General features: G+C 49.1%; 1 protein-coding gene and 1 pseudogene across 44 annotated transcripts in view; both read left to right on the forward strand.

The window, feature by feature from the left end:
* Nucleotides 1-27,124, forward strand: part of LOC103790476 (uncharacterized) — a 99,505-nt gene that overhangs the window by 7,782 nt on the left and 64,599 nt on the right. For 14 of the 44 annotated variants that reach the window (XM_078354963.1, XM_078354962.1, XM_078354942.1 and 11 more), the window contains exons 2-12: nucleotides 9,972-10,804; nucleotides 11,418-11,603; nucleotides 12,307-12,420; nucleotides 13,086-13,190; nucleotides 13,817-13,912; nucleotides 15,095-15,185; nucleotides 15,365-15,476; nucleotides 16,321-16,398; nucleotides 17,385-17,533; nucleotides 18,805-18,919; nucleotides 25,058-25,154. The gene's annotated coding sequence lies outside the window, so the exon portion shown is untranslated. Of the gene's footprint in view, nucleotides 1-9,971; nucleotides 10,805-11,133; nucleotides 11,331-11,417; nucleotides 11,604-11,901; nucleotides 12,091-12,306; nucleotides 12,434-13,085; nucleotides 13,191-13,816; nucleotides 13,915-15,094; nucleotides 15,186-15,364; nucleotides 15,477-16,320; nucleotides 16,399-16,479; nucleotides 16,558-17,384; nucleotides 17,534-17,991; nucleotides 18,090-18,804; nucleotides 18,920-19,082; nucleotides 19,152-25,057; nucleotides 25,155-27,124 lie in introns of all 44 variants that reach the window. The other 30 variants (XM_078354949.1, XM_078354941.1, XM_078354952.1 and 27 more) reach the window with 30 other exon arrangements.
* Nucleotides 751-6,495, forward strand: LOC118148957 (speedy protein E12-like; annotated as a pseudogene).

Here is a 27,124-nt window from a genome sequence, read left to right on the forward strand (position 1 = left end):
CAGAGCAAACTCCATCTAAAGAAAAATAAAAAAGATATTTCAAACTTGTAACTTTACCTCTTGGAGCCTCAACTTCTCAAATTTGAGATGAGGTTTCACCATGTGGGTCAGGCCAGTCCTGAAGTCATGACCTCAGGTGACCCCACCCGGCTTCCCAAAATGCTGGGATTTCAGGCCTGAGCCACTGCTGCTGGCTATCCATCACTTATGCCTTTGCCTAGCTCAGGGAATCTGCATTTTTCCAGCAGAGGAAGCAATCAGATATGCACTTGTCTCAGGTGAGCAGCAGGATGACTTCTAGTTCAGTAAAGTTCTTGGTGCTCACAAGGAATTTCCTAGCAGGCAAATTGGGTGAGAGATGCATAGCTATTTTTTTTTTTGAGTTGGAGTCCCACTCTGTTGCTTAGGCTGGAGTGCAGTGGCACTATCTTGGCTCACTGCAATCTCCACCTCCTGGGTTGAAGCGATTCTCCTGTCTCAGCCTCCCAAGTAGCTGGCATTACAGGAAGCTGCCACCATGCCCAGCTAATTTTTTGTACTTTTAGCAGAGATGAGGTTTCACCATGTGGACCAGGCTGGTCTTGAACTCCTGCCCTCAGGTGATCCACCTGCTTTGGCCTCCCAAAGTGATGGGATTACAGGCATGAGCCACTACAGCCAGAACTCACAGTTTCCCAGGATGGTCTCTGAATGCCATGAAACTCTTTTATTTTTTGTTAAAAAAAATTTTTTTTGACACAGGGTCTCACTCTGTTGCTCAGGCTAAAGTGCTGTGGCACAATCATAGCTCACTGTAGCCTCTAACTCCTGGGCTCAAGCAGTCCTACTGCCTCAGTCTCCCAAGTAGTTGGAACACAGGCGCCAGCCACCACACCTGGCTAATTTGTTTATTTTTTATTTTTTTTTTAATAGAGATGGGGTCTTGCTCTGTTGCCCACACTGGTCTTGAACTCCTGGCCTCAAGCAATCTTCCTCCCTTGGCCAACCAAAGTGCTGGGATTACAAGCACAAACCACTGTGCATAGCCGAGATTTTTTTGACTTAGTCTTTTTGTACATGTGATATTTTATTCATAGAATCCATAAATGATAGGAAAATTTCTGAGTTGAGGGAAATATATATGATACAAAACTTGATATGTGTACTAGAGTTTCTTAGTTCAACTGGAGGGGCTAGTATTAGGTAATCCATGGACTTCCTGAAATTGGGGACACCACTGGAAATATGTGTGAGCTCATGGACAGTTTCCTATGATTTTCAGTCCTCAGAATGACTCTTGGACTCGAAGATGCCTTAGGGTAGAGGATGCATGTACCCCTAATACAGAATCTTAGACAGTGAATGTCAGGAAACACTCAGCAGAAAAGCTTTTGCAAATTGAGTGCTTTGATGTAACTTTTTCATCAAGTCAGTGTACCTGGGATCTCTTGTACATATTAGTCTCACTCTTGTAAGGTTCCATCATTTCTACTTTCCCTACTTTTCCTTGCCACCCTGCTCCCTCTCCTACCAGACGGGACTCTGAAATGTGCATGTCCAGATGAGACCCCAGCATGCTTCAGCTTTTGAGTAGAGAGGACACAGCCTCTGCTGTGACAGGAAGCGAGGGATGTGGAGACCCTGAAGATGCTTTAGGACAATGGTCTGAGGTTGGGATGGTGGCAAAAGATGCCATGCACTTCAGATCTCCAGGACAGGAGCTCAGGCTGGCAGTTACATGTGTTTTTCTTCAAACTGGTTGCCAGGTTGGAATGACCAATGACATCAGAGATTCCACCCTTCCTGATTGGAGGGATTGAACTCCCTGGGGACTTTGAAACTCAGGTGGACAACAGTATCTTCTCAGAGCTGTTCTCCACTCCTGACCTCTTCCCAGCCTTCAGAATAGATAGCACATTCTTCTGGTTCCTAATAGAGTGTGGAGGAAGGCTTTGGCCACAACAGGAACTAGGTTCCCTGGGAGGGAACAGAGTTTGGGGGAGATCATGGCCAGCCATCAATGGCAACCCCAGGTTGAGGAGCAGAGCCCCCAGCCTAGCACCTCAGAGTACTTCCTCCCAGAGGTGGTGAACAATGAAATGCCAGGACCATCAGGTGAGGGGACTAGAGGAAGAGATGAGAGAAGATTGACTGAGAACCAGGAGGGAATGAGGGTAGGGGTTGGGGGTTGGCTCACACCTGTAATCCCAGCACTTTGGAAGGCTGAGGTGGGCGGCTCACCTGAGGTCAGCAGTTTGAGATAGCCTGCCCAACATGGTGAAACCCCATCTCTACTAAAAATACAATATTAGCTTGGTGGTAGTGGTACGTGCCTGTAACCCCAGCTACTCGGGATACTGAGGCAGGAAAATTGCTTAAGCCTGGGAGGCCAAGGTTGCAGTGAGTCAAGATCCTGCCACTGCACTCCAGCCTGGGTTACAGCAAAACCCCATCTCAGAAGAAAAACCAAAGCCGGATGTGGTAGCTCATACCTGTAATCCCAGCACTTTGGGAGGTTGAGGTGGGTGGATCAACTGAGGTCAGGAGTTTGAGACCAGCCTGACCAACATGGTGAAAACCCATTTGTACCAAAAATACAAAAATTAGCTGGGTTGTATGCCTATAATCTCAGCTTCCAGGGAGGCTGAGGTAGGAGAATCTCTTGAACCTGGGAGGCAAAGGTTGCAGTGAGCTGAGATGGAGTCACTGCACTCTAGGGGAGAGAATGAGATCCTGTCTCAAAAGAGAGAGAGAGAGAGAGAGAGAGAGAGAGAGAGAGAGAGAGAGAGAGAGGAGGAGGAGAGGGGGCAAGGGGAAGGGAGGGGAGACCAACCCAGTAATCAGGAAGGAGCACTGAGGGAGTGTGTGGGGGTATCAAGCAGGGACTCAGGCCAGGTGCAGTGGCTCACACCTGTAACCCCAGGTCTTTGGGAGGCCAAGGCAGGAGGGTTGCTTGAGGCCCGAAGTATGAGACCAGCCTGGCCAACATGGTGAAACCTTGTCTCTAAAGTACAACAATGAGCTGGGTGTTATGGTGGGCACCTGTAATCCCAGCTACTTGGGAGGCTGAGGCAGGAGAATCACTGGAACATGGGAGATGGAGGTTGCAGTGATAGGAGCTTGCACCACTGCACTCCAGCCTGGGCAATAAAGTAAAAAAAAAAAAGTGACTCAGCGAGCTGGGACCAGAAAAGGAAATGATGCATTCTGTGGACAGAGAGATGGAAGAATGGGGAAGAGAAGGAGAGGCACATGGGGTTTACAAAGGAGAAAGACAGAAAGATGGCTTGCAGAAGCCAACAGTCTGCAGGGCTGGGGAGGATGGAGAGTGTTTTGTGGTTTGGGATCGGGGTTTAAGGTGATCAGTTACTGAAGCATTACGTGGTGGCCTGTGTTTTTACTCAACCCCTTGGGTAGATTGCAACCCCCCCCACTTAGGTTTCTGTGCTGGAAACGGAAGAGGGAGTGGTCAGACAAATCAGAGGAGGAGGCAGAGAAGGTGCTCCCTGAGCCTGAGGAGACCTGGGTGATGGAGACCCTGTGTGGTCTGAAGGTGAAGCTGAAGCTACGGCGAGTGTTGCCCATGCTCCCTGAGCACTATGAGGTCTTCAACAGGCTGCTTGGTAGGAGGACACCCAGAGAGCACCTCCAATCCTGTTCTTTTCAAAAGGGAAACTTCCCATTACCATACTTTTCCCATGGGAAAAATATGCCCCCCTTGGGTGAGCTCTTTATACAGGAGGACTCAGAAGTGATCACTCATGAGGGATGCTTAAGAGGCCACAGATGACTCAGCTAGACTTGGTGAAGGTCTGTGATTGGGATAAGAAAGCTTGCTTGGTTTCAGGCCAGGCGCCATGGCTCATGCCTGAGATCCCAGCACTTTTGCAGGCTGAGGCAAGAGGATTGCTTGAACTCAGGACTTTGAGACTGCAGTAATCTGTGATTGTACCACTGCACTCCAGCCTGGGTGACAGAAGCAAACCCTGCCTCAGAAGAAGAACCAAGGCCAGGCATGATAGATCATGCCTATAATCTGAGCACTTTGGGAGGCTGAGGTGGATGGGTGAATCACTTGAGGTCAGGAGTTTGGGACCAGCCTGACCAAAATGGTGAAACCCCCTCTCTACTAAAAATACAAAAAATAGCTGGGAGTGGCTGTGCATACCTGTAATCCCTACTACTCAGGAGGCTGAGACAGGAGAATTGCTTGCTTGGGAGGTGGAGGTTGCAAGTGAGCTGAGATCATGCCATTGCATTCCAGCCTGGGCAACAGAGTGAGACTCCATCTCCAATCAATCAATCAATTGAAATAAAAACAAAATCAAAGAAAGTGGTTTCAGTTGTGCCCCCTGAAACTTAATGTTTCTTGCTTTCTTTTTTTGAGACAAAGTTTCACCCTGTTGTCCAGGCTGGAGTGCAGTGGCATGATCTCAGCTCACTACGGCCTCCTCCACCTCCCTAGTTCAAGCGATTCTCCTGCCCCAGCCTCCCAAATAGCTTGGATTACAGCCGCACACCATCACACCCAGCTAATTTTTTGTATCTTTCGTAGAGATGGGGTTTCACCATGTTGGCCAGGCTGGTCCCAAATTCCTGACCTTGTGATTTACCCCCGTCAGCCTCCCAAAGTGCTGGGATTACTGGCATGAGTCAATGTGCCCGGCCTCTTGCTGACTTTCTAAACTTAACTGTCTCCATCCCTAGAGGGAGATACCAAAGCCATGGTCACACCCTGATGTGACTATCTCATGAGGAATTGACGGGAATTACTTTATGACTCTGCAGTGATCCCTTCGTGTCTGCAGGGAGGGCATCCTGGCTTCTTCCCAGCTTTCTGTCCTGTAGATTCACACACTCAGGACCTTCTTCAGCCACTTCTCAGGGCAGCCTCAGAGCGGAAGCCTCTCCCTTGCCCAGTGAAAGTCATTCTCTCCTGTCCCATCCACCTCACCTGAGACACCATCCTGAGGGCTTTCCCCAGGGAGGTGCACTTCTTTTCACCGCCCTATTGCTCCCAGGGAAACTATTCTGCTTCTCAAACAGTAGCATGCTCTCTGATCACAGAGGATCCTGTCGTTAAAAGATTCCTGGCCTGGGACAAAGATCTGAGGGTGTCAGACAAGGTAAGGTTGTTCTCCAGGTAATTGTGTTCCTGCTCCAACACACAGCCTCGGAGAGGTCACAGCCTCCACACCCACAGTTCCCCTCTCTCTCCCTTTACCATCTCCCACCTGATGCTCCAACTCCACAGTTTTGTTTTTTTCCTGAGATAGAATATTGCTCTGTTGCCCAGGCTGGAGGGCAGGGTCATGAAATTGACTCACTGCAGCCTCCACCTCCAGGGTTGAAATGATTCTCTGTCTCAGCCTCCAAAGTAGCTGGGATTACAGGTGTGCACTACCACACCTGGCTAATTTTTGTGTTTTTAGTAGAGAGAGGGTTTTGCTATGTTGGCCAGGCTGGTCTTGAACAACTGACCTCAGGTGATCCGCCCGCCTTGTCCTCCCAAAGTGCTGGGATTAAAGATGTGAGCCACTGGGCCCAGCCAGCTCCCAAGGTCTTCAGTTTTGGTGCCCACCATTTTCTTTTTTTTGAGACAGAGTCTAGCTTTGCTCCTCAGGATAGAGTACAGTGGTATGATTGCAGCTCATGGCAGCCTCTAATTTCCTGGGCTCAAGCAGTCCTCCTGCCTCAACCTCCTGAGTAGCTGGGACTACAGGCACAGGCCACCTTGCTCCACTAATTTCTGTAATTTTTGTAGAAAGAGGGCCTTGCTGTGGTTGTTCTTGAACTGTTGGGCTCACGTGATCCTTCTGTGTCTGCCTGTCAAAGTACTGGGGTCACAGACTTGAGCCAATACTCCTGGCTCTTCTTGGCCTTTTTATGATTTGTCAGCATTTTCCTTGGGACTCTGCTGGTCTGTTTCAGAGTGACTGAGTGGCCCCTCCCTCTCCTACCAGTCCTTTGATATCTGAACCCTGGGCCACAGTCCAGCCACAGCCCTGAAGCTCCTGGCCTTTCTCTACTCCTAGTGCTTTGGGAAAGTTCTCTGCCTGGCACAGAAAAGACCCTCCTGATGCCAGCCAATGTAGACACACTCCCTGCAAATATCCCATTGGAGCTCACCATGCTGGGCGCATCACCCACATCCCTTCCTCTGGCTCCTCAGACTTGCATCCCATCATCAAATACCCCTCCACCCCACAGATTCCAAATAAGCACAGTCACCCCAACACTGAGGTCCCTTCATCCCACCATCAAATACCCCTCCACCCCACAGATTCCAAATAAGCACAGTCACCCCAACACTGAGGTCCCTTCTCTGATGGGCAACCCCTCCCCAGCCCTCCATTGCCCCATCTTCAGGATCTTCCACTTCCAAGATGTGACTTCTCTCTCTGTGTGTTCGTTTCTCTCCATCAGTACCTGCTAGCTATGGTCATAGCATATTTTATCTGTGCCGGCCTCTTCTCCTGGCAATACTGATGCATTCATTTCTTCCTGGCCCTGTGAGTGGCTTGCTTCCTCCTATTCATCAATGTCCAACACCTTGGGACAGTGGGGGGAAGTGGGATTCCAATCTTTCATTTATTCTTTCACCTGCTTGTCCTCTTTACTCTGTGTATTGAAAAGATAGCATTATGCCATGATGTTTTTAGATTGCTTTATCTAAAAACAAACTCAAGCCAGGTGCAGACTCATGCCTATAATCCCAGCACTTTGGGAGGCTGAGGTGGACACATCACCTGAGGTCAGGAGATCGAGACCAGCCTGGCCAACATGTTGAAACCCTGTCTCTACTAAAAAAGTACAAAAATTAGCCAGGCACAGTGATGTGCACCTGTAATCCCAGCTGCTCAGGACACTGAGGCAAGAGAACTACTTTAACCCAGGAGGGAGTGGTTGTAGTAAGCTAAGATTGAGCCACTGCACTCCAGCCTGGGTGTCAGAGCAAGACTCTGTTTTCCAAAAAAAAAAGAAAGTTCCTGCAACATTTGAGCCATTAAAGACAGGCACTGTGCCATGCAATTTTTTTATTTTTGGAGTTGGGGTCTTGCTCTGTCACCTATGCTGGGCTGCAGTGGTGTGGTAGTTCAATGTAGCCTCAGACTCAAGTTCAAGTGATCCTCTTACCTTGCTTCCCAAAGTGCTGGGATTACAAGCATGAGCCATCAGAGCTGGCCTGTATGACACAATTCTGATGTCAATTCCCTGATGTTAACATCAAATGCCACAGGTTAAGGCCACAAACCCCCTCTAGGCTACCTTCACATTAGAGGCAAGCTGCAAGTTTGGGTGTCCTCAGATCACATGTACTTCTCACCAACTGGCTACAAATTCAGAGGTTCCCACAGTGTCCTCGGGTTTAATAATTTCTCTATAAAACCTCAAATAACTCAGAAAAGCAAGATACTTTCTTTTTGAGATGAAGTTTCACTGTGAAGCAAAAGTACAATGGCACAATCTCAGCTTACTGCAACCTCTGTCTCCCAGGTTCAAGTGATTCTCTTGCCTCAGTCTCCCTAGTAGCTGGGATTACAGGTGAGTGCCATCATACCTGGCTAATTTTTGTATTTTTGGTAGAGAGGGTTTCACTGTGTTGGCCATGTTGGTCTCTAACTCCCAAACAGAGGTGATCTGCCCGCCTCAGCTTTCCAAAATGCTGGGATTACAGGCATGACCTACGGTGCCCAGCTGAGCATGATATTTTCATTACAGTTTTATATAAGAAAAACTGACAAAAGTAACACCAGTCAAAAGCAGAGACACATAGTATAAACTCCGAGAGGGTCCTGAAGATGACATTTCTGTGTCCTCAGGACACATCATCCTCTCAGCATACTGATGTGTATCTCAAACCAGGGAAGATCACCTTAGCTTCCACGTCCAGGGGTTTTATCACAGCAGGAGGGTTGATGCAATTATTGACCAGGCAGTTGAGTCCATCTCCAGCCCCCCAGTTCCTTTCTGGAGGTCGGGCTGACATGTGGTTCAACGTCGCAACTTCAAATCACATGGTTGATCTTTCTGGTGTGGTTGTTTCCCTGGCCAAATCATCTGGTTAGCATGCACTCAGCTGTGACCCTGGGGTGGCCACTATGAGTAACAGACACACCTGTCATTCAAGAAATTCCATGGATTTAGAGGCTGGCTACCTCCAGGAACCAATAGGGAAAAGAAGACCAGAAAAGTGTCCGAACAGCAAAGAAATAAATTCCTTTTCTTTTTATTTTGTATAAATTAGTTTGTTGATAAAGACACAAGGTCACACTTTCCCCAACCCCCACCCTCCCCCAAAACAGGACCCAACAAGAACAGAGGAATGAGAAGCATTCTTGTGGTAACATTTCCGCCACCCCACCCCCCTTCCCATTTCTTTCCAAAGACTCAAGCTTCACAACACAGACACACAGAACAGGCTTGGGTGAGGACAGACACTCTGGGAATCTGACCAGCAAAAGAGTTCTGGGTGTTGGCTTCTCCTGCCCTTTGTGTGATGCCAGCTGATGTTACGAAGACACACTTAAGCAGAGGAGGGGGAATGCAGGGCAACCTCCACCCACTTCCCCAATTTGTCCAAGCTTGGAATGTGCCAAGAGAGAAGTCGTGGTGGAGGCACCAGTTTCTGCCTCTCAGGAGAGGTCCTTCCTATAATAAATTCCTTTTCATAAGTGTATATATAACATATATAAAATATATATTTAATGAATTAATGTATTAAATATGTAGATTGTTTTATAAATAGAAATGTCATATTTTCATATAATGTAAACATCATACATATATAAATATATAAGTTTCTCCCTTCATTTATTTTTGAGTTGAGTTGGAGTCTCACTCTGTCGCCCAGGCTGGAGTGCAGTGGCATGATCTCAGCTCACTGCAACCTCTGCCTCTTGAGTTCAAGTGATTCTCCTGCCTCAGCCTCCCCTGTTGCTGGGATTACTTTTGTTAAATTTGGCCTAAAGCTGCCTCATAAACAGTGAAATGTATCCTAATTTAAGTGTGTAAACATTTTGCTAAGGTAATATAAAAGTAAAATTAAAGAAAATAAGGAAAAAAGAGCATAAACCTTTGTGAAAAAGCCTTCAGGCCTTGTCAGTTCGTAGAATGTATTTATTTCACTACACTGGGGATTCCATTTCTGGTGTTAAGGTCCATTTTTCAGAAGACTGAGGGAGCATGAGACGGGGTGGGGAGGAATTCTACAAACAATTGAGTCCAGGTGGTGTTCCTAGGACCCAAGGGCCCCCTCTGTATGTCAGGGGCACCCAACAGCTGTAACTGATGTGTTCCCTGAGAATGACTTCATGGTCTAAGAAGAACGTGTGTTCTGAGCCCCAAGCTAAAGAATCAGGAGTGGCAAGACCCCAGAAGGATGCCAGCTTATGAAACCCCGAGTCAAGAGGTCTAGCTGGGCACTTGGATTCTCAGGTCACACACTTGGCCCTCTTCCAAGTTGTACTTTCCTTTCCTTTTTCCTTTCCTTTCTTTTCCTTCCTGTTCTAAAGTTTTTCAATAAACTTTTTTTTTGAGATGGCATCTCACTCTATCGCCCAGACTGGTGCACAGTGGCACCATCTCAGTTCATGGCAATGGCCACCCCTCAGGTTCAAGCAATTCTCCTGCCTCAGCCTTCCGAGTAGCTGTTCTGAGACCACTACCACACCTGGCTAATTTTTGTATTTTTAGTAGGGATGGGGTTTCTCCATGTTGACCAGGTTGGTCTCAAACTCCTGACCTCAAGTGATCTGCCCATTTGAATCTCCCAAACTGCTGGTATTACAGGCTTGAGCCCCTGCCCCAGCCTTCTTTTTGGGGGTGGGGGAGTCTCTCGCCAGGCTGGAGTGAAATGGCATGATCTTGGCTCACTGCAACCTTCACCTCCCAGGTTCAAGCGATTCTCCAGCCTCAGCCTCTCTACTAGCTGGGATTACAGGTGCCCAACAAGACACCCAGCTATTTTTTTTTTTTTTTTTTTTTTTTAGTAGAGATCGGTTTTCGCCATGTTGGCCAGACTGGCCTCAAGTGATCCACCAACCACTGCCTCCCAAAGTTCTGGGATTACAGGCGAGGGCCACCGCTGCACCTGGCAGGCATGGAAGAGGTTCCCTTGGGTCCTGCTCAGAGGAGTCACGCTGGGGAAAGCAAGTGGAGGTGCTCCTTGAAGAAAACAGGGAATCTCACATCTCAGCAGTTCTGTCCTGGCCTGCCGCCCTGGATCGTCCAGCCTGGGTCGGGGTGGAAGTCCTCGCCCTTCTTGACTGGGGTTGAGTGTGAGGATCCCATTTCGTCAAAGGCCTAGCCCGGGGTTTCCAGTCCCTGGCACCACCCAGCAGCTCCAGGCTCCCCCTCCCTTCCAGACGTGGCACTCGCCCTCAACCAACATGGCGCCGACGGCCTCAGTACGTCAACGACAAGCGACACGCCCACCGGCCTCCACCCGCGCTTCTTTTATCCCCGCAGCCGGAAGCCGAGCAGCAGAGCGGAAAGCCTGGCCTCAGGGCCGGCGGTGGCCTAGGCAGCGCCAGGGCCGTTGTTGTGTGGCTGCGCGATGGCGCTGCAGGGCGGGATGCCGTTCCCCCGGGAGAGCCCGTCACGGAAGCGCAAGGAGCTGGACGGACTCTGGAGCTTCCGCACCGATTTCTCTGACGACCGGCGCCGGGGCTTCCAGGAGCGGTGGTAGCGGCCGCTGCTGCGGTACTTAGGGCAGGGCCGGGAGGCGTGCAGAAGCCGGGAGGAGAAAGTAGGGGAGCCCGGGCCGCCTCGCAGGCTCCTTCCCCTAATCGCCCAGGAGTTGGGGGCCCAGAGGAGGTTAAAGGTCAGTGGGTTTGGGAACACCGGGTTATGGGAGTGGGGCAGGGAGGGGGCCCACAAGAACCGCTGCGGAGGAGATGGGAGGAGGAGGAGGAAGCGCCCCTGCCAAGCCCCCTCCCAATGCCAAGGCTGAGCCCAGGCAGTGTCCTTTCTTTTTAATGTTTGTTTTTAATTTTTAAAACATTTTTTGAAACTGGGCTTGGCCCTGTTGCCCAGGCTGGAGCGCAGTGGCGCAATCCTAACTTCTGAGCTCAAGCGATCCTCCTGCCGCAGCCTTGCAAGTTAGCTGGGGGCTCCACGCCTGGCTAATTTAAAAAAAAATTGTTTTTTTAGATATAGGGGCTCACTACTTTGCCCAGGCTGGTCTCGAACTCCTGGCCTCAAGCCATCATTTTATGTTGACCTTCCAAAGCACTGATTACCGGCATGAGCCACCCAAACACTCCTCCCAGTAGTCGGGCCAGAGCGTCTTGGGCTGCACAGAGCTGGACCTGAGGATGGGGAGGAGGAGACAGTTTAAACATCCTGAGGTCAGCTCTGCAAAGAAGGCAGAAATGTACCTTGGTCCCAGATCTGTTTGGGGGCCTAGGAGCTGAGCTCCACCCTTCTCTCCACAGTCTGGCCCCACCCTGGACATGGAGGTTCTCTCCAGCTTCAAGAACATCTGCCAGGACTGGCGGCTATGGCATTTTGTCAGCTGGGTGTGGCACAAATGGGAAGTGACCCTGCCAGAATGGTGGACCCAGGACCTCCACAGAAGAGTGGTGCTGAGGATTGGCAGTGCCCACTCCTATGCCATTGTGGTGAGTGCAGCCAGGAGCAGGTAGGGCAGGTGGGTGGGTGTGGCTGCTGAACAGCATGGGAGTCCCAGGTGCCACCCACAGCCTGTCTCCTGGGATGGAACGGTGAGGGGCCCTTCCTTGCTCTGCCCTGGAGGCTGTGCCCTGTGTAGGGGAATAGGTGACCTCCTCTACCCCATTGGGATGCCATTCTTTTCATCTGGCTGGCAGGCCTCAGCTCTATGCTGCAAGTTATGAGGGAGTGCCCGATAACAGGGCCCCTCCTCATGCACTGAGCTGCCGCCCCCTCCCATATCTCCAGTGTCTGCAGTGGGTGAATGGGGTCGATGTGCTAGAGCATGGGGGGTTTACCTCCCCTTCAAGGCCAACATCAGCAGCCTGGTCCAGGTGGGGCCCCTGCCCTCCCGCCTCCCTGTCACTATTGCCATCAACAACACACTGCCTCCATCCGGCCACCAGGGATCGTCTGCTACATGACTGACACCTGCAAGTGGGTACCATCCTGCCTCTACCACACGCCCCCACCTCCCCGCCCCACCTCGTAGTCTTCTTGCTAGGGATAGATTTGCCTTCACAGAGTGGAGGGGCCTGGATCTGGGGAGGCCACAGACATGTGAGCTGAGGTTAAACAACCCACAACAAGGGTCCAGCAAACCACAATCCTCCCACCCTGGATATCCCAAGGGTTACTTTGTCCACAACACAGACTTTGACTTCAGCCCAGCGGGACTGCAGCGGTTTGTGCTTCTGTTCACGACACTCACCACCTGCATTGATGACATCACCATCACCATCACCACCAGCGTGGAACAAGACAGTGGTGAGAGCTTCCAGTAGGATCCTTTCTCAGCGGGGCCCAGGGTGGCTCTTTTTGTTCCCTGTTTGGAAAGCTCTCCCAGGAAAAAGGTTCTCCCAGCATCTCTAAACCCTCCCAGGTTCCCATCCACCTACAAAGCTCAAATCCAGACTGTCCGAGTGGGCACTGGCGCCCAAAATGACCTGTGTGGTTGACCTCATTTGGAAAAGAGGGGTCTTCTTGCCTACGGTCACACAGCTCAGGGTGGCAATCCTGTCCCTTTCCCATGGAGCTACCCTCACTCCAGCTCCCCTTGGTACACATTGTGCTCAAGGAACAGGCAGCTTACCAGGTACTCCCTGTGGCCCAAGGCCCCTCCCTGTGGCCCTAGGCTCCCACCAAATCCCTGAGCAAATAGTGCAGTGTTGCCAGTCTGTGGTTTCATGTTGAACTAATTAAATACTCAAGTGCTGTTTAACTGTGTGCCTTGATGACTGCCTCTCTCCATCCTTTAATGACCCCTGATGCCCACATGGCTCATGAGTGAAGGTGTCCCCACCCAAGATGCCCCCTCCCAGGGTTTGTTTCCAGGACTCAGCTCCTAGATAGGGACAGTCAGCCATTAGGGATAGGGTGGGACCAGGGCAGGGGCTCTCCTGGCTCCTGATATCTGCTCACTTGCCCCCCAGCATTGCTGACACTTGCTATAGGTGACTAAGAAGTGGGCCCAGGGCACCTTCAGACTCAACCCCAGTGATGAGGACATCCACACAGCCAGCGAGCGCCACCTGAAGGTAAGACCTCTTCAGCCCCACCACTTTCCTGGCCTCCCATCTCCACCTGCCCCTGGGCCACTTGGAGCATTAGCACCATTGTTCTGTTTACTTCACCGCTGGCAGACAGCAGTGGAGACCTCAGGACATGGGCCAGTTGCAGTGGCTCATGCCTATAATCCTAGCACTTTGGGAGGCTGAGGTGGGAGGATCACTTGAGGCCAAGAGTTTGAGACCAGCCTGGGCAACATAACAAGGTTTCATAACTACAAAAAATTTAAAAAATAATTAACAAATAACAACAGGGCTAAGCAGAATTGGTGAGAGATTTGGGCAGGACCTGGGGCCCTGGGGTAGAGAGAGAGGTTGGCAGGGCTGATGAAAGCTGCCCTGCCTGGATTGACTCCTCTGGGCATCTAGACTGTGACCCTGGGCCTCCCTTCACCTCCAAGAGCTCATTGGCAAAACTGTTGGAAGCTGCACACAGGATGCAGCTGGAATGACCAGGTGCCTCTAGCCCCTCCACCCCCTGCTCCTTGCTGTCCCAACCTTGGGGAGCCCAGGGGACAGTTAGAGCTCAGCAGGGTCCTGACTCCCCAGGGAAACAACTCGTCAGCCTCCCTGAGCATCACCTCCTGCTTGCACAGGTGGTCATGGAGCTTAGACTATGGATGCAGCAGACCTGCTCGATGCTCTCCGGCCTCCTGTGGGAGCCCATCAGGACCATGGTGGATCCCACAGAGGTGTGAGTTCCCAAGGGACACCCAGGGGTTAGAGAGAGGTGTGATGGCATCCTGAACAGCAGACTAGGTGGCCGGGATGAACAGGGTGGAGGTGCCAGGCCCTGGGGGACAGGGGTATTACAGAACTCCAGGATAGAGGTAGAACAGCCAGGAGTGGGGCATTTCCTGCAGTCCCCAATACTCCCATGGCAGTCTAGCTCAGCAGGCAGGGAAGAGTCACCCTTTGTGGGGCCTGGTGTGGTGGCTCATGACTGTAATTCCAGCACTTTGGGAGGTAGAGGCTGGTGGATCACCTGAGGTCAGGAGTTCACGACCAGCCTGGCTAACATGGTGAAACCCTGTCTCTACTAAAAATACAAAAATTAGCCAGACGTGGTGGTGTGCACCTGTAATCACAGCTACTTGGGAGGCTGAGGCAGGAGAATCCCTTGAACCCAAAAGGCGGAGATTGCAGTGAGCTGCGATTGCATCACTGCACTTCGGCCTAGGAGACAGAGTGAGACTCCACCTCAAAAAATAAAAAATAAAAGGGAAGAGAACTCACCCTTTGCAGATTTGAGGGAAGGAAACTAAGGCATTAGCTTGGCTGTGCCTGGAGCAGCAAGAGTCTCTCCCCACTCTGCCTGTGTCCCACATCTCCTGTATTATGTGTCCCCACCCAGCCCATCTGGCAAAAGACAGAGCCAAAGACTGCCTCCTGCTGGCCTCATCCCAGGCTTTGGCTTCTGGGACCTGGTGTCTTTGGGTCTGGATTTGTTCCTTGCAGACCTGGAGGAGGAGCTGCTGGGGAGTCTCCACGTGTTGTCAGAGACCCCTCCTCTTCATCAACTCCCTGTGACCCCTGTTTCTCAGACTTGGAGGGAAATAAGGGCACACAAATTGTGACCATGGAGGTGGGGCAAGGCTGCTAGGAAGAACAGGGAGTGTCTGAGGTAGTGATTCTCCTACCTCAGCCTCCCAAGTAGCTGGCATTACAGGTGTGTGCCACCACATGCAGCTAATTTTTGTATTTTTTTTTCAGTAGAGATGGATTTTTCCATGTTGGCCAGGCTGATCTCTTGAACTCCTGAGCTCAGGTGATCTGCCCACCTCAGCCTGCCAGAGTGCTGGGATTATAGGCATAAGCCACTGCGCCCAGCCTAATTTTAAAATTTTTAACTGTTTTTTTTTTTTTTGAGACAGAGTTTTGCTCGTGGCACTCGGCTCAGTGCAACCTCTCCCTCCCAAATTCAAGCAATTCTCCTGTCAGTCTCCAAAGTAGCTGGAACTATAGGTATGTGCCACATCCAGCTAATTTTTGTATTTTTTAGTAGAGATAGGGTATTACCATGTGGCCAGGATGTTCTCAATCTCCTGATCTTGTGGTCCACCCACGTTGACCTCCCAAACTGCTGGCATTACAGGCGTGAGCAACCACACCTGGCCAAATTTTCTCTGTTTAATTGTCTTTAGAGAGGAGCTCTTGCTCTGTCACCTAGGCTGGAGCGCAGTGGCTCAGTAATAGCTCACTGCAGCCTTAAACTCCTGGACTCAAATGATCTTCCCACCTCAGCTTTCTGAGTAGGTAAGACCGCAGGTGTGCACCACACCCTGCAAAGTTTTTACATTTTTTTGTAGTAACGGGTTTTCACTGTGTGGCACAGTCTGGTTGAACTCCCAGCCTCAAGTGATCCTACCATCTTGGCCTCCCAAAGTGCTGGAATTACAGGCTTGAGCCGCCGTACCTGGCCTTGAGTACAGAATTTCCTTAGGGGGTGACGAAAATGCTCTAAAATTGGTGATGGATGTGCACTAAAGTGTGAGTGATATCTCAGCAAAGTTGGTTTATTTAAAACAACAACAGGCTGGACAAAGTGGCTCATGCCTGTAATCCCAGCACTTTAGGAGGCCAAGGTGGGTGGATCATCTGAGGTCAGGAGTTCAAGACCAGCCTGGCCAACATGGTGAAACCCTGTTTCTATTAAAAGTACAAGAAATTAGTAACTTGAATGAGGGGCAGGCTGTCCCACCTGCTCCGAGCAGCTCTTTATGAGCCCCAGCTATTTCTAGGGTCCTCAAATGAAACCTCCCAAGTCTTACCCAAGTCATACCCAACATGGGCCTCCTCCCTTGTTCTAGCCCCTGCTGGGAGATGCTGAGTGACAGAGGCTCAGGCTTTGGGTGTTCCTGGCAAAGCCTCACCCCAGGAGCCCCACAGCTCAGGCCCAGTCCATGGTTCACATGGCCCCATTTTGTCCTCTTTTTCCCTTGAGAGCAGTTTGTTCCTGAGAGATCCTGGATCCCTCATTCAGGTGCAGTGCTGTAGGGCAACACTTCTTCCCGGGGTGACCCAGGCCTGCAGTGTCCCAGTGACGCTGGCAGGCCTTGACCTGGCCTCCACCTGAGTCCCTGCTCCTCCTCTCCCACAGGGAACATGACATCCTCTTCCCAGGGTACACCCACCTGCAGAGGGCCCAGCCCCTTCCCTGGAGCCACTGGATCCTGAGGTGAGCTGGGTGAGGTGCTGGGGCTGTATTGGATGGGAGGACCCTGGCTTCCCTGACCCTCCTACCCCTGGCTTTCTACAGTGGTGCCATGGTGCTGACCCTAGACTCTGAGCAGCTGCTGGAGGTTCAGAAGCTGATTGGTGTCCTGCCCCTGGGGAGGTGGGTGAGACTCCAGTGCCCTAAGGGCCTGGTGAGGTTGGCTGCTGCATAGCCTAGGGATTCACACATGAGCTGGGAAGGGCAGAAAGGGTTAGAAAATCAGGTTATCTGCTCAGAGGGGGACCCTGCATGGAGCCCCAGGTCTTGCTAAGGTGGGGACATTTAAGCCAGTGAATGTGTCTGAGCAGGGCTGGCCTCCTCAGTGAGGCACCTAGTGAGTCCAGCCCACTGCCCTCAGCCTGACATATGGGGACATGTGTCAGGAGACAAGGGTTCTGCACCCAAGGTTACTCGGTGCTTGGGGATAAGTGTTCAGGAGACATGAGGGGACAAGTGTTGTGGACCCAAGGTGACTGGGCCAGGGAAGAGGTTGAGCTCCAGGTGGTTGCCCTGGCAACTAGGACTTCATTCTGTGTGTGTGTGGGTGTGTGTGTCTGTCTGTCTGTCTGTCAGGGCTGCCTGCCAGGAGCCCTGGTCACCATGAATCCCTGTCCCTGAAGCAGAGCCATTTTGGGCAATCCCCTGGGTATAGACAGAGAGCTGCTCTGAGCAGGTGAGATACCCTGTCCCTCCTCCCTAGGGAGAGTCACCCTCAGCACTCGCCAGGAGATGCAGACACACCAGAAGGCAGGAGCCTGTGGCCCCTGGTTAAACCATCATTCATTGCCTATGGGCACTGAGCTTATCTAGGCCAAGGGCCACCCATGGCAGGGGCGCCTGGTACTGAGAGACTCAGGGCTCCTACCTCCCTCCTGAGACTGGAAAAGATGCCTCCCCCCAGCTCCCACCCCACCCACCCTAATCCTCTTCCCTGATATTTTTTCCAGGGGGAGGGGGTCAGGCAACCCGGTTAGGGAAGAGGAGGCCACACTCCTTATTCTCCAGCCCAGCCCTGCTTCCTCCCAACCCCCAGAACTCAACTTTGGTGCCATCACTCTTCACAGCATGGATGCCACCAGTGAGCGTGACTTCATGGGTGAGTGTTGGGGAGCCAGTCCCCTGCCCTGTGCCTCACTTCTGTCCTGCAGCCCAGCTTCTCTCCAGTCTTCTCCTACTCCTGTATGGTCAGACTGCTTGTACACTAAAGTGTAAACTTTAAATGAGTAAATTGGGCAGGGCACAGTGGCTCACGCCTGTAATCCCAGCACTGGCCAACTTAGTGAAACCCCATTTCTACTAATACAAAATTTAACCAGGTGTGATGGTGGGCACCTGTAGCTACTTGGAGAGCTGAGGCAGGAGAATCGCTTCAACCCAGGAGGCCAAGGCTGCAGTGAGTTGACATCACACCAGTACACTCCAGCCTGGGCAACAAGACTGAAACTTTATCTCGAAAAATAAAATAAAAATAAATAAATGGGTAGATTGTATGTGAACAATACCTCAGTAAAGCTGGTTTATCTTATTTTTTGTTTTGTTTTGCTCCGTTGCCAGACTTGAGTGCAATGGCACGATCTCGGCTCACTGCAACCATCACATCCTGGGTTCAAGTGATTCTCCTGGCTCAGCCTCCCAAGTAGCTGGGATTACAGGTGCGTGCCACCACACCTGGGTAATATTTTTGTATTTTTAGTAGAGACAGGGTTTCACTGTTTTGGCCAAAATGGTCTGGATCTCCTAACCTCATGATCTGCCAACCTTGGCCTCCCAAAGTGCTAGGATTACAGCAGTGAGCCACCACACCCAGCCAAAGCTGGTTTATTTAAAACAACAACAATAAGAAAAAACCGGCTAAATGCAGTGGCTCACATTTGTAATTCCAGTATATTTTGGAAGCCAAGGCAGGAAGATTACTTGAGGCCAGGTGTTTTAGACCAGCATGGGCAACATAGCAAGACTCCATCTTTACTCAGAATGAAAATTTAGGTCAGGCACAGTGGCTCACACCTCTAATCAAGAACTTTGGGAGACCCAGCCAGGTGGATCACAAGGTCAAGAGATCAAGACTACCCTGGCCAACATGGTGAAATCCCGTCTTTAACAAAAATAGAAAAATTAGCTGGCCATGGTGCCAGCTACTCAGGAGGATGAAGCAGGAGAATTGCTAGAACCTAGGAGGTGGAGACTGCAGTGAGCCAAGATCTCACCACTGCACTCCAGCCTGGCAACAGAACAGACTCTGTCTGGAAAAAAAAAGAAAATGTAGCCAGGTCCCCCCCACCACCTAACGTCCTCTTTCTCCCTGTATGGTCAGGCTGAGTGAGTACCAGAGAGGCTTGGTGACTGGGAATCTTTTCTTTCTCCCAGCTGAGTTCCTGTTCTAGGCTTCATTCTGCATTACCCATCTCAGCAGGATGGCCAGGGACCTCATCCTCTGTGGCACCAAGGAATTCAGCTTCGTGTAGCTCTCAGATGCCTATAGGTAAGCCCTGAACTGCCACTTCCACCTGCCTCCCCCAGCCTCTGCATTCTCCACACCCCTTAGGCATGGCTTCCTTCCTCCCTGCCCTCTGCCGGACCTGGACAGTGAGCTGCTGGACCAGACAAGGGTCTAGCCCCTTCAGTGCCTGCATCTCTGTCCGCAGCACCAGAAGCAGCCTGATGCCCCAGAAGAGAAACCCCGACAGCTTGGAGTTGATCTGGAGCAAAGCAGGGTGTGTGTTTGGGCAGATGAGCATGGCAGGGAGAAAGGAAGTGTGGATGTGAGGTCCCCGGCGGGGGCAGAATTCCTGGTCCAACCCCGTGCCTCCCTCTTCTTGCAACATTCTGTGCTCCTGATGACCCTCAAGGGACTTTCCAGCACCTGCAACAAAGACCTACAGTTGTGAGGCTGGGGATGGTGGCTGTGGGAGGCCTGCCTGCCTACACACCATGTGCCAGTTCTCGGGGTTCTGGCATACCCAGGCAGGGACCCTCAAGATTGCCATACCTACTCCAATCCTGTGCACTCAGCCCCATCTGTGGCTGCTTTTGGAGCCCTCGGCCCTTCCTTTGGGTACTGAGTATTCTTCCCATGGAAGGCAGCAGGGATGCCTCAGTGTGGGGTGGGGCTGTGGGGATCCTGGGTGCCAAGAGGCTGCTAGGCCCTCATCTTCTGCCATGTTCCTCCCAGGAGGACAGGAAAGCTTTGTTTGAAGTGTCAGACACCATGAGTGCTGTGCTTCAGGTGGCCACTGGCATCATCTCTACACTGCAGGCAAGACCACACCCACCTGCCTCTCCTCCCCTAGATCCCAGGCACTGGGGTGGGCTTGCCAGGAGAGTGGCCTTGGGGGGAGGCAAGGTGGGGCCGGAGGACCTGGGCAGGGAAGGAGTGGTGTGCTGGCTCCTGTTCCTGGGGAACAGGGAAGGGACAGAAGCTGCTGCCATGCAATGGAAGTAAATGAGACTCAAGGGACCTGGGGCCTGTCAACTGACCCAACCAGAACCCTTTTAAAAAAGAAAATTTATATAAAAGGTTGTCATGGTGGCTCACGCCTGGAATCTCACACTTTGGGAGGCTGAGGCAGGTGGAGCACTTGAGTTCAGGATTTTGAGACCAGCCTGGCCAACATGGTGTAATCATGTCTCTTAATAAAAATGCAAAAATTAGTTGGGTGTGGTGGTTCACAGCTGTAATCCCAGCTATTTAGGAGGCTCAGGTAGGAGAATTGCTTGAACCTGGGAGATGTAGGGAGCCGAGATGATGCCACTACATTACAGCCTGGATGACAGAGTGAAACTCCATCTTCAGATATGTAAATTAATTAAATATATTTTTAAAAATTATTTTTTAGAGACAGAGTCTCTTTTTGTCACCCAGGCCGGAGTGCAATGGTGCAGTCATAGCTCACTGCAGCCTCAAACTCCTGGGCTCAAATGGTCCTCCCACTTTAGCCTCCAAAGTAGCTGGGACTACAGGTGTGCACCACCATGCCTGGCTAATTTTTTGAATTTTTTGTGGAGACAGGGTCTTCCTGTGTTGCCCAGGCTGGTCTCAAACTCCTGGCCCCGAGCCATCCTTCTACTTTCATCTCCCAAAGTGCAGGAATTATTATAGGCATGAGCCACTTTGCCTGGCTGATTTCTTTTAAAACCAATTATTATGGGAATTTCTGTCTATAACAGCTAGAGAATGCATAATGAACCCTATGTACTGACACCCAGCTTCAAAAATAATCAGCTCACGAACATTCTGGCTCCAGCTGTCTTTACACACTGCCCAACACTGTGGGTATTGGGTAATCCCAGCACTTTTGGAGGCCAAGGCAGGTAGATCACCTAAGGTCAGGAGTTTGAGGCCAGCCTGACCAACATGGTAAAGCCCCATCTCTACTAAAATGCAAAAATTATTTGGGCATGGTGGTGCATGCCTGTAGTCCCAGCTACTTGGGAGGATTGAATCATTTGAGAATCACTTGAACCCGGGAGGTGAAGGTTGCCGTGGGCCAAGATTGCACTATTGCACTCCAGCCTGGGCAATAAGAGCTAAACTCTGTCTTAATAATAATACTAAGGCTGGGCAGTGTCTCATGCCTGTAATCCTAGCACTTTGGGAGGGCAAAGTCACACAGCTTGCGGTAGGACCTCCAGTCATTAAAGGTATCCAGTATAACAGAGACTACTGAGTTATTCACCGATGACCAGAAGTGAAATGTGGAGCCCAGACCTTCAAAAAGCTGGGATGGCACTTAAAGAAAAAAGAGGGGGCAGGGCACAGTGGTTCGCACCTATAATCCCAGCACTTTGGGAGGCCAAGGCGGGTGGATCATGAGGTCAAGAGATTGAGACCATCCTGGTCAACATGGTGAAACCCTGTCTCTACTAAAAATACAAAAACATTAGCTGGGCATGGTGGCACGCACCTGTAGTCTCAGCTACTCAGGAGGCTGAGGCAGCACAATTGCTTGAACCCAGAAGGCGGAGGTTGCAGTGAGCGGAGATCACACCATTGCACTCCAGCCTGGGTAACGAGGGAAACTCCGTCTCAAAAAAAAAAAAGAAAAAGAAAAAGAAAAAAGAGGGATAGCATATGCTATAGACTGAATGTCTGCCTCCAAGTTCATGTTGAATCCAATGTAATGGTATCAGAGGTGAGGACTTTGTGAGGTGATTGCAGCTATAGAGGGAGGAGTCCTTATGAATCGGATTAGTGCCTGGTCAAAGAGGCCCTAGAGTGCTCTCTTACATCTTATACCACCTGAGAACACAGCAAACAGGCACCATCTAGGAATCAGGGCTTCCCCAGACGACAAACCTTCTCCTTCCTCCACCTTGACCATGGGCTTTCAGCCTTCAGAAATGTGAGAAATAAATTTCTGTGGTTTATAAGCCACAGTCTCTGGTATTCTGTTATATCAGCCAAAACAGACTAGGATAGTACAGTAGCTTTCGAGGGCAACTGGAACAAGGGGAAGGAGGACTGACTTTATTTGTTAAAGATGTCAGCAACTGGCCGGGTATGGTGGCTCATGCCTATAATCCCAGCACTTTGAAAAGCCAAGGGGAGCAGATCACCTGAGGTCAGGAGTTTGAGACCACCCTGACCAACGTGGTGATAACAAAAAAATTAGCTGGTTGTGGTTGTGCACACCTGTAATCCTGGGCACTCGGGAGGCTGTGGTAGGAGAATCACTTGAACCTGGGAGGTGGAGGTTGAAGTGAGTGGAGGTTGTTGCAGTGAGGTGAGATCGTGTCCACTGCACTCCAACCTGGGTGATAGTGACTCCATCTCAAAATAAAAAAGATGTTAGCAACTTAAGTATTTTTAAAGGCAGGGCAGAGGGGACCAATGAAAAAGAGTAGGACATCGTGATCTGAGGGGAGGGTTTGGCTCAGGAAGGAGGAAGTACACCTCTTCCTTGGATACTGGAAGGGAAGGTGTTGCTGATGAAAACTCCAAAGGGAGACAAGGTCCATGGAGGATGCTTCATCACTGGGTTTAAGTTTTTTAACAAAATTGGTGAGGAAGACATCTGCACAGAATCTGAAAAATAATGAATGCAGCCATGGTACCTTAGGGCTCTGGAAAAGACAATCCACCTGACCTCTGGGGAAACTGATCTGAGAGGCACGCGGGACGTCTTGGTGTGGGGAAGCATCTGGAGACAGTGAGTCTTACTTCCTGACCTTATAACTATGCAGCTCAGCAGTCTCTGTGAGAGGCGGCTCCCTGCAATTTGCATTCCAGGTACTGCTGTCAGGCATTAAGACTTCTACAATGGGGAGGGTAAAAGAAATACATTTTAATTTGTAAGAAAATGAAGCATTCAAAAATAAAATCACCTGCTCTATCCAGGGTATATTTGCTTTCCAGCCTATCTTAGCAGTTACAGAGGATAACTGCTAAGCACACTTGACTCGTTCATTTGAACATCATGTGAGCACAATTGACCACCCATCTTAAAAAACAATCTTGAGAAAAAAGTAATTTCTTGACTAAATTTAGCTTTCAGAAGGGATCAGTGATTCTGTTGATGGTGATTGAGACAGTTAATATGTAGATGTTTCCTTGGCATGTGAGAGAGAGACATGTTTGTTTTGGTGGGAGCAGCAGGTGTGTATAGAAGGAGACTTGGAGTCCCAGGCCACCACACTGCTTGGGCTGGTAACGTGTATTTTTCAAGTTCTGCTCTACCAGGCTGAGTACATGTGTTGATACTGACATCTGTGCTTCTATCAAATTAAACCTGAAGTGCCTTTCTTTTTTTATTTCAAATAACTGCTCTTTCTTTGCTTACGCCATTTAAAGTGAGATTTGTACCAAAGTGTTAAAATGGATTTAGTGTAATCCTTAGTAACATGAATGTATACATTACAATCTTTCACTTAATCATATCTTAAGTCTTTAGTAGCAGTGTACTCTTGCACTGGAAATCTTTCAGCTATCTTTAATCTTTATCAAGTTTTCAGTTTATTAGTCTGTTTAATCTCTTATGCCACTTTTACACTTATGCCATTTTGACTATCAATAAACATTGAGAAATATAATTATTATAATTGTTACATTGAATTCAGAAGAGTGACACATGTTTAATATTACATTCTATAAAAAATCCTAAGCTTAATTTCAGGGAAGATTCAGTTTTATTCTTATAAGTATTTACAATTAGTCAAAACTCCCCCTACCCCAATCCCTTATGAAAATCAATGTTCATAAACCAACAGGTGAGTTTTTTGTGTGCCCACTAGATGCTTATATGTCCATGGGCAGGAATGATCACAGGAATTAACTCATTTCTCCAGCTGGACTGTGGAGATGTTTCTAATGTTTGATAGAGATCCTGCTATTCACATAACTGTGGAGTGACTTGGCTAACTGACATATTTTCTTGAGGAACCGTGGAGCACGTAACACATCCTGGTGCTGTTCTCAGCCTTCTATGGCCTCTTGGTCACCCTTTCCTACCATCTGAGCTGGTAGAGCAGTGACCCATCTGTGTTAATGTGAGTGACCTACGCCTGTGCTGTCATCACTGAGCAGGGGGTACGGTTTCCGCAACTTTTTGCCCTCACTGAGGTGGGGAGATGGCAAATCACTGCCCATTGTAATTTGACTCTCATTAAACTAGCTGGTCATTCACCAGAGGAGGGCAGGAGAAATTCAGGACCAACCAGAAATTAATAACAGTTAAAAGTGAACATCCAGCAAACATTTTGGCTTTGCTCCTTTGATTTGGAGTAAAATGCAGTGGCAGGAACAGATGGCCAATAGCACCCAAGCCCTGTTGTGACTTTCCCTTGGGTGAGTTGGGTGAGAAGCTACCACCTCAACAATACTTTCTCTAGATCCATTAAACTGCATCCCTGCATTTAGGCAGTTACCTGTGGAGACTAAACCAGCACTTCTGAAAGGAAAGGTTTTTGTTCTATTTTGTTGTGGTGGTGTTGGTTCTCAATCTGGCCAATGCCCTCTGGATTTAAATTGAGATTTGCACCAAAGTGTTAAAATGTATTTAATGTGATCCTTAGTAACGTGAATGTATACATTACAATCTTCCCTTTAATCATATCTTTTAAGTCTTTGGTCACATGTACTCTGGCACTGGAAGTCTTTCAAGTGATGCCAGAGTGAGTTTCTGATACTGACAGTAGCATCTTATGTAATGTGTTTAAATTTATGAAAAATTTTGATTTAAGATAACCATGCTCTTGGAGGACCAGAGACAGCATAATTTTAGGCTATTAGATGCGGCAGTATCAAAGGCATGAAAAATGGAAAAAAGAAAAGTTAAATGGTTCTCACACTTTTTAGTGTCAGTTGTATTACTTCAGTGTTCACTTTCTGCTGCTAATTGTTTGTGAAGATGAAGCTCTAGTGGGCTGTCAGAGATGGAGGACCGTTCCTTTGTCCCACTGCTGACAGTAGAGGGTGATGATGCTGCTGAGGTACTTGACTGCTCTTATTAGGGTGAAATTTAGAATTATGATCACTTGAACATGTACCTCTTTTTAGATTTTTAAATGAAGAGAGCACTTTTGTCATGTGTGGGTGTGAGATCTAAGGTGAAGTTATTTACCAAAAACACTGTCCCAGGAACGTCTTTGATAAAGTAAAACCTATGTGTTTTTCCACTTTCAGGTCTTTCATTCAATGCAGACTGTTTCCTAAGTTTTTACATCAAAATCTGGAAGAGTCAGCTGCTGATCCTCTCCCCAAGAAGATGAAAGATTCAGTGGTGAGACAGTTGTGTTGTGTAACGTAGTATAGGAGGGCTTCACCTTTTCAGCAGAGCTCGGGCTCTCAATGGGCCTCTAGGCATATGGACAGAAGAAGGGCTAGGACAGAAAGAGACACCTCAGCATGGTACCTGGCACACTGGGCTGTTGAACTGCCTGCCAGGTGCAGCCCTTTAGAGCATCTTGATGGCGGCCGTTAGGCACACATGGCATGGGTGCTTAGGTGACCTTCAGTTGGTTGCAGTTTGCCAGGATAGTCACATGAATCACATTGAGTCAGTTTTGTCTATTGCTGGCACCAAATAGCAGGTGGGCTCTGCACAAATGAAAGCTTGTCAGATAAACATTTAGCCAACCTGCCTTCCTGATGTGGTCCACATACAACTGTTCTCCATATCTTCTTCCTGCAGCTCCACACTGAGTTCAGAGCACTCTTTCAAAGTTGATGTCTGCACAGCCATTGCTTGGGGCACTTGGGCTTTAGACTTAGGGCTGGGTCACAGAGAAGTGGGTAACCACACTGTGGGGAGCACAGGAGAAGAAAAGGAGAGGGAGACAGGAAGAAGAGAATCCTACAGCTATAAAATAATGATGCCGTTTCCTTGTTCATCAGGAAAATGGCTCTGGACAGCTTCAAACTTTTTTTTTTTTTGAGATAGTCTTGCTCTGTTGCCAAGTGCCAGGCTGGAGTGCAGTGGTGCGATCTCAGCTCACTGCAACCTCTGCCTCCTGGGTTCAAGCAATTCTGCCTCAGCCTCCTGGGTAGGTGGGACCACAGGCGCGTGCCACCATGCCCTGCTAATATTTTTGTTTTGTTAGTAGAGATGGGGTTTCATCATGTTGGCCAAGATGGTCTCAATCTCTTGACCTTGTGATCAGCCCACCTCGGCCTCCCAAAGTGCTGGGTTTACAGGCTTGAGCCACTGCACCCGGCCCAAGCAGTCTTTTAGCAAATGTAGTTTCTTTGATATCAACTTACAAATTTTCATATGTCAAAAGCCAATGCTCATTAATTGTGTAAGCTCACATACATCTGAGTATTGAACTTGGAGCTGTCTAATGTCCTTGACTCACACTCTTTCTGGTTTTCTTAGGAATAGGAGATAAAAGGGAAAGGGAATAAATAAGCTATTGATCCAACCAGGACTGTGTCTCATTTGTCCTGATATCCACAGAGCCAGTGCATGGTGTTCTAGTGGGTGCTCAGTACAGTTCATGGAATTTAGACGAGTTTAATTGCAGTCTGCCATTTCAAGGCAATGTATGGACTCACAGCCAACATGATAGCCTTTAAAAAAAATTCATACTCAGCTTTTGTGTCTTTAAATGTGGTCACAATTTAAGCTAATGTATAAAGACTTTTTTTCACCATAAGGGAATCAAAGGACAAATCAGTATCAGTAAGGGCATAGTTCATGAATTTTAAGAGTAGAGATGCATTTAAAAGCAAGTTAAAAGTCAAAGCAGCTGGTCCTGATTAGATGGCAGCTAAAAAAAAGAAATATTTGACATAAGCCTCACATCCTCAACCTGACTGCTAATATTTATACCTGGAGACTTACAGGGAGAAGGTCAAACTGACATTCCCACAATTCTTTTTGTAAAAGCTGTAGGGTAGCCCAGAGTCTACCCAAAAGTCTCCCCATGGATATCTGAAAAACTATGCCCTTCAGTCTTGCTTGATTTTATGACTAATGAAGATGCATCTCTACTTTTGATTTATTGTAGCTAAAAATAATGTAGGAATTACAACGAAATTTGTCCAGCAGAGGTTGATGCTATTTCATTGGTATTATTAGATGTTATGGGTTAGATTTTTGCCTCCCTTGGTTTTCATACCCTTTGAAATGCTTTGTATAGTGTGGAGCGCTAAATCACCTAACATACTTGTTAGGTGATTTGATAAGATGTTTGTGTTCATTTCTCTGAAAAGTCTTTGGCCTAATTATAATATTTTAATAGGCATATT

Source organism: Callithrix jacchus, chromosome 17 (assembly GCF_049354715.1).
Source record: "Callithrix jacchus isolate 240 chromosome 17, calJac240_pri, whole genome shotgun sequence".
NCBI lineage: Eukaryota > Metazoa > Chordata > Mammalia > Primates > Cebidae > Callithrix > Callithrix jacchus.